Below are 17,446 nucleotides of genomic sequence, written 5' to 3'. Positions count from 1 at the left end.
GTATGTGAACGTCGAGTCTATCACACCCGATCATCACGTGGTGTCTCGAAACGACGAACTGTAGCAACGGTGCACAGTCGGGGAGAACACAATTTCGTCTTGAAATTTTAGTGAGAGATCACCTCATAATGCTACCGTCGTTCTAAGCAAAATAAGGTGCATAAAAGGATTAACATCACATGCAATTCATAAGTGACATGATATGGCCATCATCACGTGCTTCTTGATCTCCATCACCAAAGCACCGGCACGATCTACTTGTCACCGGCGCCACACCATGATCATCCATCAACGTGTTTCCATCGGGGTTGTCGTGCTACTTAAGCTATTACTACTAAAGCTACATCCTAGCAAAATAGTAAACGCATCTGCAAGCACAAACGTTAGTATAAAGACAACCCTATGGCTCCTGCCGGTTGTCGTACCATCGACGTGCAAGTCGATATTTCTATTACAACATGATCATCTCATACATCCAATATATCACATCACATCGTTGGCCATATCACATCACAATCATACCCTGCAAAAACAAGTTAGACGTCCTCTAATTTTGTTGTTGCATGTTTTACGTGGTGACCAAGGGTATCTAGTGGGATCGCATCTTACTTACGCAAACACCACAACGGAGATATATGAGTTGCTATTTAACCTCATCCAAGGACCTCCTCGGTCAAATCCGATTCAACTAAAGTTGGAGAAACCGTCACTTGCCAGTCATCTTTGAGCAAAGGGGGTTACTCGTAACGACGAAACCAGTCTCTCGTAAGCGTACGAGTAATGTCGGTCCAAGCCGCTTCAATCCAACAATACCGCGGAATCAAGAAAAGACTAAGGAGGGCAGCAAAACGCACATCACCGCCCACAAAAAATTTTGTGTTCTACTCGAGAAGACATCTACGCATGAACCTAGCTCATGATGCCACTGTTGGGGAACGTCGCATGGGAAACAAAAATTTTCCTACGCGCACGAAGACCTATCATGGTGATGTCCATCTACGAGAGGGGATGAGTGATCTACGTACCCTTGTAGACCGTATAGCAGAAGCTTAGAGAACGCGGTTGATGTAGTGGAACGTCCTCACGTTCCTCGATCCGCGCCGCGAACAATCCCGCGATCAGTCCCACGATCTAGTACCGAACGGACGGCACCTCCGCGTTCAGCACACGTACAGCTCGATGATGATCTCGGCCTTCTTGATCCAGCAAGAGAGACGGAGAGGTAGAAGAGTTCTCCGGCAGCGTGACGGCGCTCCGGAGGTTGGTGATGACCTTGTCTCAGCAGGGCTCCGCCCGAGCTCCGCAGAAACGCGATCTAGAGGAAAAACCGTGGAGGTATGTGGTCGGGCAGCCGTGGGAAAGTCGTCTCAAATCTGCCCTAAAACCTCCGTATATATAGGTGGGAGGGAGGGGGGCCTTGCCTTGGGGTCCAAGGACCCTCAAGGGGTCGGCCGAGCCAAGGGGGAGGACTCTCCCCCCAAACCGAGTTGGACTTGGTTTGGTGGAGGGAGTCCCCCTCCCTTCCCACCTCCTCCCCTTTTTTTTTTCCTTTGATTTCTTATCCTTGGCGCATAGGCCCGTCTTGGGCTGTCCCACCAGCCCACTAAGGGCTGGTGCGCCACCCTCATAGCCTATGGGCTTCCCCGGGGTGGGTTGCCCCCCCCGGTGAACTCCCGGAACCCATTCGTCATTCCCGGTAACTCCGAAAACCTTCCGGTAATCAAATGAGGTCATCCTATATATCAATCTTCGTTTCCGGACCATTCCGGAAACCCTCGTGACGTCCGTGATCTCATCCGGGACTCCGAACAACATTCGGTAACCAACCATATAACTCAAATACGCATAAAACAACGTCGAACCTTAAGTGTGCAGACCCTGCGGGTTCGAGAACTATGTAGACATGACCCGAGAGACTCCTCGATCAATATCCAGTAGCGGGACCTAGATGCCCATATTGGATCCTACATATTCTACGAAGATCTTATCGTTTGAACCTCAGTGCCAAGGATTCGTATAATCCCGTATGTCATTCCCTTTGTCCTTCGGTATGTTACTTGCCCGAGATTCGATCGTTAGTATCCGCATACCTATTTCAATCTCGTTTACCGGCAAGTCTCTTTACTCGTTCCGTAATACAAGATCCCGCAACTTACACTAAGTTACATTGCTTGCAAGGCTTGTGTATGATGTTGCATTACCGAGTGGGCCCCGAGATACCTCTCCGTCACACGGAGTGACAAATCCCAGTCTTGATCCATACTAACTCAACTAACACCTTCGGAGATACCTGTAGAGCACCTTTATAGTCACCCAGTTACGTTGCGATGTTTGATATACACAAAGCATTCCTCCGGTGTCAGTGAGTTATATGATCTCATGGTCATAGGAACAAATACTTGACACGCAGAAAACAGTAGCAACAAAATGACACGATCAACATGCTACGTCTATTAGTTTGGGTCTAGTCCATCACGTGATTCTCCCAATGACGTGATCCAGTTATCAAGAAACAACACCTTGTTCATAATCAGAAGACACTGACTATCATCGATCAACTGGCTAGCCAACTAGAGGCATGCTAGGGATGGTGTTTTGTCTATATATCCACACATGTAAATGAGTCTTCATTCAATACAATTATAGCATGGATAATAAATTATAACTTGATACAGGAATTATAATAACAACTTCATTTATCATTGCCTCTAGGGCATAATTCCAACACGTATGACGACACACGGAATGCATGCCTACATCACATTGACGAACGGGAGCTAGCCTCTTATCTCTCCGTGTTATAGTTGTTGCATGATGAATATCATCCAAACGAATCACCGACCCATTGCCTACGAGTTTGTGCTACGACTGCCGTTACTTGTTTTGCTCTGCTGTTGCTGCTACTGTTGCTACTGCTGTTACTTGTCTTGCTTTGCTGCTACTACTGTTGCTACTGCTATCGCTTGCTAATGTTGCTACTTGCTACTGCTGTTCCTTGCCACTGCTATTGCTCGTTACACTGCTGCTACTTGTTACACTGTTGGTTCATTGGTCGTTGACGGGAACTGACAACTTTCGTCAACCCGGCAACGGAGGCACCACTGATACAATCGTTAGGAATAGTCTGTCGTCAACAGATCGTTTCTGACACTGTTGTTATCATACTACTTTGCTGTTACTACTGTGCTTGAAGATACTAATCTTTCAGGTGTGGTTGAATCTGACAAATTCAGCTGCTAATACTCAAGAGTATTCTCTCACCTCCTAAAGGCGATCAACAAATTTGGGTTGAATACTTTACCCTCGAAAACTGCTGCGAACCCATGCGTTGGTGGGCCATCAACAACATTCTTCCAGTTTCATTGCTGGGGAGTGCTAGCAGCATTCTTCTGGTGCCGTTGTAGGAGAAGGTTCGTTGTCATAAGCTGTGGGGACCCCGACTGGTAAGTCGAGATCGCCGTGCCCAGTGATCCCAAGGATCAATGCTCACTGAACACATATACTGAATAATAGAGTCTTACATCCATACATACCGTTTGATACAATAAATGACCACTTCGGTCGAGTCTTACATACACAGGGCCTTAAAGGCCAAAGCACCCAACTAGACCAATAGCGGAATTATTGGTTGAAAGCGTGAACCCATGCCATCAGCCTTAACCTGCAGGCATTCTGACTGGGAAACGTCCTAGCTCGCAAGAACGTCACCGAGCTAATCTTCACCATATCATGCCTTTCACACCTGGTCAATGAAATAACCAGTGGCAAGCCCATGAGTACTTTGAATGTACTCGCAAACAGCCCATGATACGAACAATGAAAGTGATGGATAATAATATCATGCATTTCTGGTATAACTCATCTGGGTGAAATGATCATGAATATGCATCAAGTTAAAGAATTACTCTTGAAGAACAGGTTACATATATCGATGTATCTGACAAGGGTTGAACACACCGGGTTCACCCTATATGCCAAGTCATCGGACTTGTCATAACCTCAATGTATTAATGAGGGCTAAACCATCCGGGCTTACCCGATATGCCAAGTCACCGAACTTGGTCATATTATTACTCTCATAACAACACCTTTTAACACCACACACACTTGGTTTATGCGGAAACGCTGGACGTAGTTTAAGCAGCACCACCCAACTGTCCTTGACCGTGGACACGACTATTCGAATTGTTTGACACTTTGCAGAGGTAGTACACTAGACCCATGAGAAACGGGAAACTTCCGTGTCATCCACGACTCGTGGTATATCACATATATCCGAGGTAAGTACCCGATCATCATCTTTCCCCTGACGATACTAGACAAAGAGGTCCACTCAATTGGTAGCCAGCCCACATGTTGTACGTCTTACGAGCACCGACTCTGGACAGTATCAACCGTGCGGGGACCAACGGTGTGCCCGGAACTCATAATAATGGCATAGTCGTCCTACCTGGCACGACCCCATCACGAGAGTGACACCGATCACTCCGGCCACTAGTAATGTGGCTCTTTGCTAGTACCGACCAGAGTAATCAACAAAGCCCCGTCCCATAAAGGGGTATCGTGGTCGTACTGGTAAGGTTGAGACGGTCGACACATCATAAATCTAATCCCATTTCCGAAACCACACACGCAAAATACCCGGTGCACCACTTCTACAAAAGTGGGCACCAACTCATCATCACCCTCGGGCATTAGTGGCATCCGACGGGGTTTTCATGAACTCTTTATTTAACTCATCATCATGCTCATGATAATATGCTCTATCTTTACTTTTCAACATGGTATTACTCAAGGGGTAGGGTCAAGCTCAATGCAATGATCTTACTCTACTAGTCAACATGACAGTAGCATGATCCTCATAGATGGTAAGATCAAGCTCATCATACTCATGCTCCGAGGAGCCATGTGAATAACATCATCAACATGCAAGGGCTTTGAAGAAGCCTCCGGTGCCAGCACCACAATGATGAACCGGCATCGTGATCACATGCAATGGGAAAATACCAACTATACTAGCATGCAACAATGTTTATGATCAAGTCATGGTCAAAGGGCTGCTTGGCTTGCTCACGTAAGTTCTCGGGGTCTTCAAGGTCTTCCGCTCCAACTCCGAATACTCTGTCTATCGTCAACTATCGTCGAAAATAACCATAGTAAGCCACACATCAAGCAGAATAAAAGTGTTCTATAAATAGAAGTTTTATTTTTCTTGGACCTCTCTGGTCATAAGAAAAATACCTGAAGCTTCTCACAGGAGATTTGAACCATCAAGGATTTTTGAATGGATGGAAAGAGCAATAGGTAATCATTGGAGAAGCCAACGGAAATCATTTTGTTAAAATGAGTTCAGGCACCCATTTAACAGAGAAGGATTTTAGAAATATTTAGGAAGTGGTTTCACTGGATTTGGAGATGGTACGAATATTCTAGAGATTTTACAATGAGGAATAAATAGCAATAGGAGCTATTTATTTATTGCAACAGAAGTAAGTCGCACAAAAATGTTGACTAGGGTTCTAAAAATAGAGAAAGATTTTATAAGGCTCTCGGAGTTTGAATAACTCCATTTGGAGTTGATTTGAAGCCTATGGGATTCTTGAAAGATGGGGCCAATAATATTCAGATTTGGATTTTGGGACAAACACGACAGAAACATTTCTTGGAAAAATGTGCAAAGCACATGTGTGGATAGATCTTGAAATTAGGAACCTCCAGAAATTTGAATCATGCAATTTGGAGTTAGAATGATTTTGTGATGGATTTTACAAGATAGGACTAAAAAGGACAAAGGGAAAGGGGCACTATCCCTCGGGCTAACAAGCGCCAATGGCGGCAGATAAGCCAGTGGGCCGGCCTGCTGGCTCGGCCTGGCGCACAACGCCACGCAGGAGACGTATTCAATGGAATACGTCTCCAGCTGGGAGGAGGCGCAAAGCGCTCGGGGCGCCTCCACTTATCTGGTGGGCCTCCGGAGGGCCCAGGGGGCGAGGGGGAAAAGGAGAGAAAGCCCAGGAGCCGTTGGAGCTCTCTGGTGCATGGATGCCACACATGCCTGAGGGGGTTTGGAGGGTAGCTAGTGATTGGGAGTGGCTTGGAACGGTCAAAGGATGCTCTGAGACATGCTGGGGCAACCTGCTGCTGAGGGACACGAGCTAGGAGACGAGGAAATGGTGCAGAGCACCATTAGTGCAGGTTGACAGCGTGGTCACCATGGCCACGAGTGTCCATGGTGTCCATTCGACCTGGAAACGTTGTATCCCATGCAAGGCATGCATGCCAGAGATCACTCGAGGAGTTTGGAAGCAAGTGAAGAAGGTATGAATGGAGTTTGACTGCTGTAAACATTTCAGCAGGAAACTAGGGGCTGATACCAATGGTTTTCACAGGCAGAGAGGGGAGGTGAAACCATGTCCTGGAGCATCTGGTATGGAAGGACTACACGTTTGCAAAAATTGAGCTCAAGAAAAGAAGAGTAGCTAGCACTTGCTGTACAAAGCTACTTTTCAGCCAGAAATGAACTTGAGGAGGTGCTGCTCATTTTCTCCACATGAGCATGCCATATCTTGGTTCTAAATGAAGCCTTGGCATATATTAGATGCTCTGGAAAGAGTTGGGGTGATAGATTAAGCAGAAGAATGGAAGGAAGGGTAAAACAGTGCTGCCAAGGGTAAAAATGAGAGAAACTTACAAAGGAACCTTCTCCAATAATTGACCAGTGGCCATGGGGAAGTTACTGGAGGTGAAATTTAACTATGTGAGGCTGTGGTAGAAAGTTGAGCTCAAGGAATAAAATGGAAGGGGCAAAAGAAACCAAATTAGTGAGTGCACACAAGGTGTTTGATCTGTGGTTAGGCTACCAGATGGATTCCAATGGCTATGAAACCTAACAGGGTCAAATAATATATGAAAATAGGCTTGCACACCAAATTTGGGATTTGCTGGAGGATTTTTCCAATGTAGACTTGAAAAACCCTAGAAAGGGGTAGAAATGGGTTTCTGCTTAGAACCCTATTCAAATAAATTCCCACAAATCCAATATTTGGTGTAGGGGCATTATTTGAGCATTAAGGCATGCACAAAAAGTTTGAGGTCAATTGGAGAAACTTTATAATGTAAAGTTTACCAAAGTCAGAAATCAACAGAGATGGTTTTGAGGGTCTTAGGACAAGTTCCTCTATTCTCCTTGGTGTACCACTTGGTGTGGATGCCTCATTGGAGTACTGGAACATGTTCACCAAATTTGAGCACAATTGGAGACACTTCACAATGTAAAGTTGCTCAAATTTGATTCTGGGCAGAGAGGGTTTTAGAGTGAATAGGGTAGTCACATCAACTTGGATTGAAATGAAACTTGGCAAGATCATCTATAATATCATAGATGACATGCTAGAATTTTACTGGAATTTATTGAGAATATTTTTTATAGAAATATACCAAAAGCTTGAAATAGGCAGGAATGGTTTTGGAGGGGTTTGCCCAATATTTTGAACATGACCATGTGTTGAAACTCATAAATATGGAATAAATATATCCACTGAGTTTCCCTAAATTTTCTTAAGTATTTTGAAGGCAATAAAAATAACTTTCCTTCAGAGGAGACCATTTCTGGCCTCACAGAAAGGCTTTTAAATAAAATAGTAAAATAACTTTTAAAATAATAATATGATGATTTTTGGAAGACATTTTGATAATAGGTTTTAAATAAAAGTATTAGTGCAAAAGAAATTCCATAATCTGAGGACTTGTAGTACAAACCTCATCTCAGGGGTTTGAAAGTTTAATTCAAAGAAAATGCTTTTTTTTGTGAGAATAATATTTGGTAAAAATAGATATTTGTTCTAAACACATGGCATGATCATTATGGAGGAGATCCTGGTATGAGGAGGTGATTAGGAGGATGGCAAGAATTAATGGGGATCAATCTCATGCAATTAAACAAACAGGCAAACAATAGTCACTCCAAGCATCACAAGCATTCACAAATTTTTTAATTGGTCCTAAATTTTGAAATAAGTTAATTATTCAGGAAAGCCAAAAATTGGGGTGTTACAGACCTTACCCTCTTAAGAAAATCTCGTCCCCGAGATTTCTAGGCTAGGGGTTGGTGAGATACAAAATCTTGAGTCGGAGGTAGTCTTCATGTCCCCATGTTGCTGTGGTGGTCTTGAGGTGCTTGATGATACAAATTTGATTGTCCGCACGTCCATGACTGATCATGAGCGGGATCTGGCAATAAGTTAGGCTTGACCGGGGTCAAGGGCTTGGTAAGCTAAGTCCGTGCAAGGTTCTGGCTTGCGAGTGTATTCCAAGTGAGAATACGTGGCAAGATAGTGTGTCTAGGATCTGGTCCGGGCTGGGTCTCACCTATGAGTCTAAGCTCGGAGGCTCAGGTCCCGAACAGGTCCTGCCATCTTGGGAGTTTGCGAGGGTTTCTGGATAAGCTGGCTACCCAAGAGTATAAACCAGTCATCCATTCCCAAGGTCTACGACTCGGCAAGCGGGAATCACCTTTAGCAGGTTTCCACCACGACTCACTAGTACTCTCGTCCTTGATTTGGACCAAGGAGAGGTCGTCTGATTCTTCCGCTTGTCCAAGGGCTTCGTCATCTTGAATCGTCGAGGCTTCTTGATGTCGTTGATGTAGTCGGTGCGCGGTTGGTGGTTGACTTTTGTTGCGCCATCGTCATTGTTGTGGCTTCCTCGTCACGGCGGTTCTTCGTCTTGACTTGAGTAGAATAGACTTCCGTCGTCTTGGGACTGCTTGAGAAGCTCACCTTCTCGAGATATCACCGTACCCTCAAGAGGCATAAAAACCGGCGTTCCTGGGCTCGTCCAAACAGGACTAAGGTGTTCTTCCTCTTACTGGGTGAGTAAGTATGTCATCAGTGAGGATGACATCATACCTTCCCCAAACACGACATCAGCACAGTGCTCATGGGTTAGGCGAGGAGAACGGAGACTTGCTATGGGTGGGTACTGGCCACATTTTAACGACTTAGAGTCGTCTTCTATGGTCGTAATCCGTCCACCTTGTGGCTAAGCGAAGCTTTAGGGTCTCAAGGAACTTAGGATGTGGGCGAACAGTTATCATCTTATCTCTAAGCACATTCCTTAGATACCAATAGTTCGACCTCAAATCTCGGGATGATATCACCTCATCTCATCAAGGATACCATCCTAGACGGTCAACTCCACACCGCTCAAGCTAGTCAACTCCGGGTTGAGGGAAGAACTAAACCCAAACACTTACAAGTATGGTGTAGCTACGATGCATATGCATTACTATGCAAGAACCTCGGGGAGGTATATAAGCTGCTAAGGTTGCACTGGGACGCTATAAATCCAATGTCCCGCTAGATCAAACAACGGACATGGTACTACATTACTATATTAAGGAAACACATAATATACCAATCCAGTATCTTGTTTCCTTCCTATGAATCCGATCAAGCAATCCATCAATCCGATCAATCAAGACTAGACTCACCACTCCTACGAATCCAACACTGATGGGGTTCTACAAGATCTCCGGAGTCCTCATAATTCACATACTACTGCAATAATTACGTCATCGTTCATCCACCAACTTCAATAATCATGGCCATCTAATCTCCAAGGCCAAACCACATACGTTGTAAATCAATTTGACAACTCCAAGTATACGCACTCTATATCCACCAAGAAACATGGCATCATGATCGAGATTAACGAGCTAAATCCAATTTACTCCGAACCATGTGGTTTCTGTCATCCTCAATACTCTATTAAGATTACCTATTTAAATCCAAGACTCAATCCAATAAGAAGTCTACTTGATACCCCAAATCATCATGGTAAAGGCATCAAATCATGCCAACTACTAGCTAAAGTCATGTATACCACCAAGAATAATGTTCGCGATCATAATCATCCTACTAAATCCAATCTTACTCCAGATTATGTAGATTATACTACTGTATCAACTCGTTCCACCAAATCCACCTACCTTTATAAGGGTCTCACGATCCACCAAAATTAGTCTAGCTATATCCTCAAGACACATATCATCATCACCACGACAGTCTTAGTTGAATACTCCAACTTATCGGAGAACGAACCTCTTATGGCATCCAGGTTATAGTGCTAGCTTAAGATTGAAGGATACTTGTTCGCTGTGATCACTCATTCCATTAAGAACCTGGTGCTTAGCGGGGTTTTTCGGGGACCTACACGAGTTCCGGCAAGTCCGTGTACTAGACACGTGACCAGAAATTTGAGCCGGAAAGGCTTGTGGAGGTTAGTCTGGTCTAGTGTGGTTTTCCAATCTTGAGGGAAAAACACACTCCTATGGGTTGCGTGTGGTTAAGCCTAGCACAGTCAATGTCTTCAGTGTCAGTCGTCCTTCGAAGCGGATCCTTGGCGCATCTGCCTTGCCGTCTTCAGTTGTCGAGAGGGGTGTGAGAGAGAGAGAGCACCAAGGGGAATGTCTGAGGGTCTTAGTGCAATCCAGTAAGCATTGGAAAGTCAACTCAAACAAGTTCAAAAATCTATTTTGATCATAAAAAAATAAGGCGAGTGATATAACCGCATGCTTGTTGCCTAAGCAAAAGTGCGACTTATATCAAAGCACAATCAACAAAACAAACAACACATAACATGGTCCATCCGAACCATTCCACGGGCTCGACTTCGCATAGGGAATTCACGACTCATCCTATCTAGGTTCTAGGACTCGACAGTCGTGCTTGCTTCGTGCTTCGGAGAGGAGTCCGCTAAGTCTTCTGGACCTTCTCATGGTGTTGTCACGCCTCTTGTTGTTGCTTGGCGAACAAATTCACTTGAGTTTGCAAGGGACTCTTGTTGCCTTCTCGTCTGGGGAGTTGCTGACGAAGGTGGTTCTTCATGGTTGTCATTGACAGGATCTTCTTGTCTTCTTGATCTTGTCAGTGTCTTCTTGTCTTCTAAGGCTTCGAGAGTCTCAAGTGGACATCTTCATGCACTGATATTTGCATGACGTGATAGAGTTCTGATCTGTCAATCATACTAATTGCGATATCGACACCTAGAGCGGGGGATGAAGAGAACCGTTTTCCTGCTTACGAAGGTGAGGCGGACCAAATGGAAAAGTTCTCATCCACCGGTGGTGGTCGACACAATTCCTTATAACTGACAGGGTCCCTCTATTAGTGATGCAGATCAAGGTTTGCCTATATTATGTCCAGATTATCGTAGGCAAAAGTGGCATCACTCTGGAACAGTGCCCAGGGTTTCACCATGTTCTAAGCCTCAATGTCCTCGTTCCTCTTAGAGGTACTTCTGTTGGTGTCGTCTGGTCGCGGAGTGGTCTTCTCTGTCCTTCAGCACAGGTGTTTGCGTGGAAAGGTTACTTCCTTCCGGGCTACCCACGAGGATTTCAATTTATCCCGTGGTCAGAAGGGCATAAGGTTCTAGCGACCATTAGCAAGTTTTGAAAAAGTAGACGGGGAGTGTCAAGAAAATAAGAGTGGAAGGCTAGAGCATAACCTTCAATTTCTTTGAAGTTTTAGGAGAGTTGAGAAAATATATAAGTTTTGTAAGTATTTTTGAAGAATCTGGAAAGCAGTTTCATCCTAACTAACGTCCGTGCTAACTAAGGGCTTCCTATAGTCAGAATGGCTTTGATACCAGCTATGTGGGGACCCCGACTGGTAAGTCGAGATCGCCGAGCCCAGTGATCCCAAGGATCAATGCTCACTGAACACATATACTGAATAATAGAGTCTTACATCCATACATACCGTTTGATACAATAAATGACCACTTCGGTCGAGTCTTACATACACAGGGCCTTAAAGGCCAAAGCACCCAACTAGACCAATAGCGGAATTATTGGTTGAAAACGTGAACCCATGCCATCAGCCTTAACCTGCAGGCATTCTGACTGGGAAGCGTCCTAGCTCGCAAGAACGTCACCGAGCTAATCTTCACCATATCGTGTCTTTCACACCTGGTCAATGAAATAACCAGTGGCAAGCCAATGAGTACTTTGAATGTACTCGCAAACAGCCCATGATACGAACAATGAAAGTGATGGATAATAATATCATGCATTTCTGGTATAAGTCATCTGGGTGAAATGATCATGAATATGCATCAAGTTAAAGAATTACTCTTGAAGAACAGGTTACAGATATCGACGTATCTGACAAGGGTTGAACACACCGGGTTCACCCTATATGCCAAGTCATCGGACTTGTCATAACCTCAATGTATTAATGAGGGCTAAACCATCCGGGCTTACCCTATATGCCAAGTCACCAAACATAGTCATATTATTACTCTCATAACAACACCTTTTTAACACCACACACACTTGGTTTATGCGGAAACGCTGGACGTAGTTTAAGCAGCACCACCCATCTGTCCTTGACCGTGGACACGGCTATTCGAATAGTTTGACACTCTGCAGAGGTAGTACACTGGACCCACGAGAAACGGGAAACTTCCGTGTCATCCACGACTCGCGGTATATCACATATACCCGAGGTAAGTACCCGATCATCATCTTTCCCCTGACGATACTACACAAAGAGGTCCACTCGATTGGTACCCAGCCCACATGTTGTACGTCTTACGAGCACCGACTCTAGACAGTATCAACCATGCGGGGACCAACAGTGTGCCCGAAACTCATAATAATGGCATAGTCGTCCTACCTGGCACGACCCCATCACGAGAGTGACACCGATCACTCCCGCCACTAGTAATGTGGCTCTTTGCTAGTACGGACCAGAGTAATCAACAAAGCCCCGTCCCATAAAGGGGTATCGTGGTCGTACTGGTAAGGTTGGGACGGTCGACACATCATAAATCTAATCCCATTTCCGAAACCACAGACGCAAAATACCCGGTGCACCACTTCTCCAAAAGTGGGCACCAACTCATCGTCACCCTCGGGCATTAGTGGCACCCGACGGGGTTTTCATAAGCTCTTCATTTAACTCATCATCATGCTCATGATAATATGCTCTATCTTTACTTGTCAACATGGTATTAACATGACCCTCAAGGGGTAGGGTCAAGCTCAATGCAATAATCTTACTCTACTAGTCAACATGACAGTAGCATGATCCTCATAGATGGTAAGATCAAGCTCATCATACTCATGCTCCGAGGAGCCATCTGAATAACATCATCAACATGCAAGGGCTTTGAAGAAGCCTCCGGTGCCATCACCACAATGATGAACCAGCATCGTGATCACATGCAACGGGAAAATACCAACTATACTAGCATGCAACAATGTTTATGATCAAGTCATGGTCAAAGGGCTGCTTGCCTTGCTCACGTAAGTTCGAGGGGTCTTCGAGGTCTTCCGCTCCAACTCCGAATACTCTGTCTACCGTCAACTATCATCGGAAATAACCATAGTAAGCCACACATCAAGCAGAATAAAAGTGTTCTATAAATAGAAGTTTTATTTTTCTTGGACCTCTCTGGTCATAAGAAAAATACGTGAAGCTTCTCACAGGAGATTTGAATCATCAAGGATTTTTGAATGGATGGAAAGAGCAATAGGTAATCATTGAAGAAGCCAACAGAAATCATTCTGTTAAAATGAGTGGAGGCACCCATTTAACAGAGAAGGATTTTAGAAATATTTAGGAAGTGGTTTCACTGGATTTGGAGATGGTACGAATATTCTAGAGATTTTACAATGAGGAATAAATAGCAATAGGAGCTATTTATTTATTGCAACAGAACTAAGTCACACAAAAATGTTGACGAGGGTTCTAAAAATAGAGAAAGATTTTATAAGGCTCTCGGAGTTTGAATAACTCCATTTGGAGTTGATTTGAAGCCTATGGGATTTTTGAAAGATGGGGCCAATAATATTCAGATTTGGATTTTGGGACAAACACCATAAAAACATGTCTTGGAAAAATGTGCAAAGCACATGTGTGGATAGATCTTGAAATTAGGAACCTGCAGAAATTTGAATCATGCAATTTGCAGTTAGAATGATTTTGTGATGGATTTTACAAGATAGGACTAAAAAGGAAAAAGGGAAAGGGGCACTATCCCTCGGGCTAACAAGCGCCACGGGCGGTAGATAAGCCAGTGGGCCGGCCTGCTGGCTCGGCATGGCGCACAACGCCACGCAGGAGACGTATTCAGTGGAATACGTCTCCGGCTGGGAGGAGGCGCAAAGCGCTCGGGGCGCCTCCACTTATCTGGTGGGCCTCCGGAGGGCCCAGGGGGCGAGGGGGAAAAGGAGAGAAAGCCCAGGAGCCGTTGGAGCTCTCTGGTGCATGGATGCCACGCATGCCTGAGGGGGTTTGGAGGGTAGCTAGTGATTGGGAGTGGCTTGGAACGGTCAAAGGATGCTCTGAGACATGCTGAGGCAACCTGCTGCTGCGGGACACAAGCTAGGAGACGAGGAAATGGTGCAGAGCACCATTAGTGCAGGCTGACAGCGTGGTCACCATGGCCACGCGTGTCCACGGTGTCCATTCGACCTGGAAACGTTGTCTCCCATGCAAGGCATGCATGCCAGAGATCACTCGAGGAGTTTGGAAGCAAGTGAAGAAGGTATGAATGGAGTTTGACTGCTGTAAACATTTCAGCAGGAAACTAGGGGCTGATACCAATGGTTTTCACAGGCAGAGAGGGGAGGTGAAACCATGTCCTGGAGCATCTGGTATGGAAGGACTACACATGTGCAAAAATTGAGCTCAAGAAAAGAAGTGTAGCTAGCACTTGCTGTACAAAGCTACTTTTCAGCCAGAAATGAACTTGAGGAGGTGCTGCTCATTTTCTCCACATGAGCATGCCATATCTTGGTTCTAAATGAAGCCTTGGCATATATTAGATGCTGTGGAAAGAGTTGGGGGTGATAGATTAAGCAGAAGAATGGAAGGAAGGGTAAAACAGTGCTGCCAAGGGTAAAAATGAGAGAAACTTACAAAGGGACCTTCTCCAATAATTGACCAGTGGCCATGGGGAAGTTACCGGAGCTGAAATTTAACTATGTGAGGCTGTGGTAGAAAGTTGAGCTCAAGGAATAAAGTGGAAGGGGCAAAAGAAACCAAATTAGTGAGTGCACACAAGGTGTTTGATCTGTGGTTAGGCTACCAGATGGATTCCAATGGCTATGAAACTTAACAGGGTCAAATAATATATGAAAATAGGCTTGCACACCAAATTTGGGATTTGCTGGAGGAGTTTTCCAATGTAGACTTGAAAAACCCTAGAAAGGGGTAGAAATGGGTTTCTGCTTAGAACCCTATTCAAATAAATTCCCACAAATCCAATATTTGGTGTAGGGGCATTATTTGAGCATTAAGGCATCCACAAAAAGTTTGAGGTCAATTGGAGAAACTTTATAATGTAAAGTTTACCAAAGTCATAAATCAACAGAGAGGGTTTTGAGGGTCTTAGGACAAGTTTTCCTATTCTCCTTGGTGTACCACTTGGTGTGGATGCCTCATTGGAGTACTTGAACATGTTCACCAAATTTGAGCACAATTGGAGACACTTCACAATGTAAAGTTTCTCAAATTTGATTCTGGGCAGACAGGGTTTTAGAGTGATTAGGGGAGTCACATCGACTTGGATTAAAATGAAACTTGCCAAGATCATCAATAATATCATAGATGACATTCTAGAATTTTACTGGAATTTATTGAGAATATTTCTTATAGAAATATACCAAAAGCTTGAAATAGGCAGGAATGGTTTTGGAGGGGTTTGCCCAATATTTTGAACATGACCATGTGTTGAAACTCATAAATATAGAATAAATATATCCACTGAGTTTCCCTAAATTTTCTTAAGTATTTTGAAAGCAATAAAAATAACTTTCCTTCATAGGAGACCATTTCTGGCCTCACAGAAAGGCTTTTAAATAAAATAATAAAATAACTTTTAAAATAATAATATGATGATTTTTGGAAGACATTTTGATAATAGGTTTTAAATAAAAGTATTAGTGCAAAAGAAATTCCCTAATTTGAGGACTTGTAGTACAAACCTCATCTCAGGGGTTTGAAAGTTTAATTCAAAGAAAATGATTTTTTTTGTGAGAATAATATTTGGTAAAAATAGATATTTGTTCTAAACACATGGCATGATCATTAGGCAGGAGATCATGGTATGAGGAGGTGATTAGGACGATGGCAAGAATTAATGGGGATCAATCTCATGCAATTAAACAAACAGGCAGACAATAGTTACTCCAAGCATCACAAGCATTCACAAAAAATTTAATTGGTCCTAAATTTTGAAATAAGTTAATTATTCAGGGAAGCCAAAAACTGGGGTGTTACATAAGAATTCGTCTAGCTAACACTAGAGATTGCAGGATCAACACTTTTTTGGCGCCATTGCCGGGGAAGCAGAGCTGACATCAACCTGCCAATCTGTGGTGGGAGAACTTTGAAGCCATGCGTCCTACCGGACCAGCAGCCACATGGGCAGACTTTAGTGCAGCCTTCCGTCTGCACCATATTCCAGAGGGTCTGATGGACAGAAAGAGAGAGGAGTTCTGTGCATTCACCCAGGGAAAATTGACCATGGATGCCTATAGCCGCGAGTTCGGTAACCTCGCCCGCTATGCAACTGAAGAGGTGTCAACTGATGCCAAGAAGCAAGCAAGATTTCGCAAGGGTCTGAGCCCTGAACTTCGTCCTGATTTGCACCTCCACGAATGTACAAGATTTCAAGCTCTTGTCAACAAGGCGATTAGTGCCGAGACTGGTCATACCGACTATGAAGCCACAAAGAAGCACTCCTGTGACTCTGGCTCGTCATCTGGTTCCGCGTTCCCGAAACGCAGGCTGTGGGTTCCAAATAGTTCTCTGGCGCCAAGATATACTCCGAGGCCATCTTATGTGGCGCCTCAGGCGAATCAGACCAACCCTCCAGCAAAAACCTATGGTGGTCCAGCTAGCAATGTTGCACCATGTGCCAATCAGGTGATCTGTTACAAGTGTGGAGAACCAGGGCACTATTCCCGAGAGTGTCCTCGGAATATGGGTGCCAAGCAACCTGGAAAGTCTGTTGGGCAAGGCAAGTCGGGTAAAGCTTACTATGTGAAGACAACTCCTGCACGTGGCCGTGTGAACTATGTTTCAGCAGAAGAAGCTACACAGGATCCCGACGTTATACTGGGTACGCTCCTTGTTAATCATCACCCAGCGGCTGTTCTTTTTGACACTGGGTCATCTCATTCCTTCATTTCAGAAAGTTATGCACAGTTGCATAACATGTCTTTCTGTGATATGTCAATCCCATTGGTTGTCCAAACCCCTGGTAGTAAGTGGCAAACCTCCAGGATAACCTATGACAATGAAATCCTAGTAGATAGGCTAGTTTTCCTAGCATTCTTGATAGCCTTGAAATCTTCGGATATCAATATCATCTTGGGTATGGACTGGATGTCAGCCCATTATGCCAAGATTGATACTCATTCTAGAAATGTTCA

The sequence above is a fragment of the Hordeum vulgare genome, chromosome 2H, assembly GCF_904849725.1.
Source record: "Hordeum vulgare subsp. vulgare chromosome 2H, MorexV3_pseudomolecules_assembly, whole genome shotgun sequence".
Classification (NCBI taxonomy): domain Eukaryota; kingdom Viridiplantae; phylum Streptophyta; class Magnoliopsida; order Poales; family Poaceae; genus Hordeum; species Hordeum vulgare.
Note: the sequence above shows the minus strand (reverse complement) of the source record.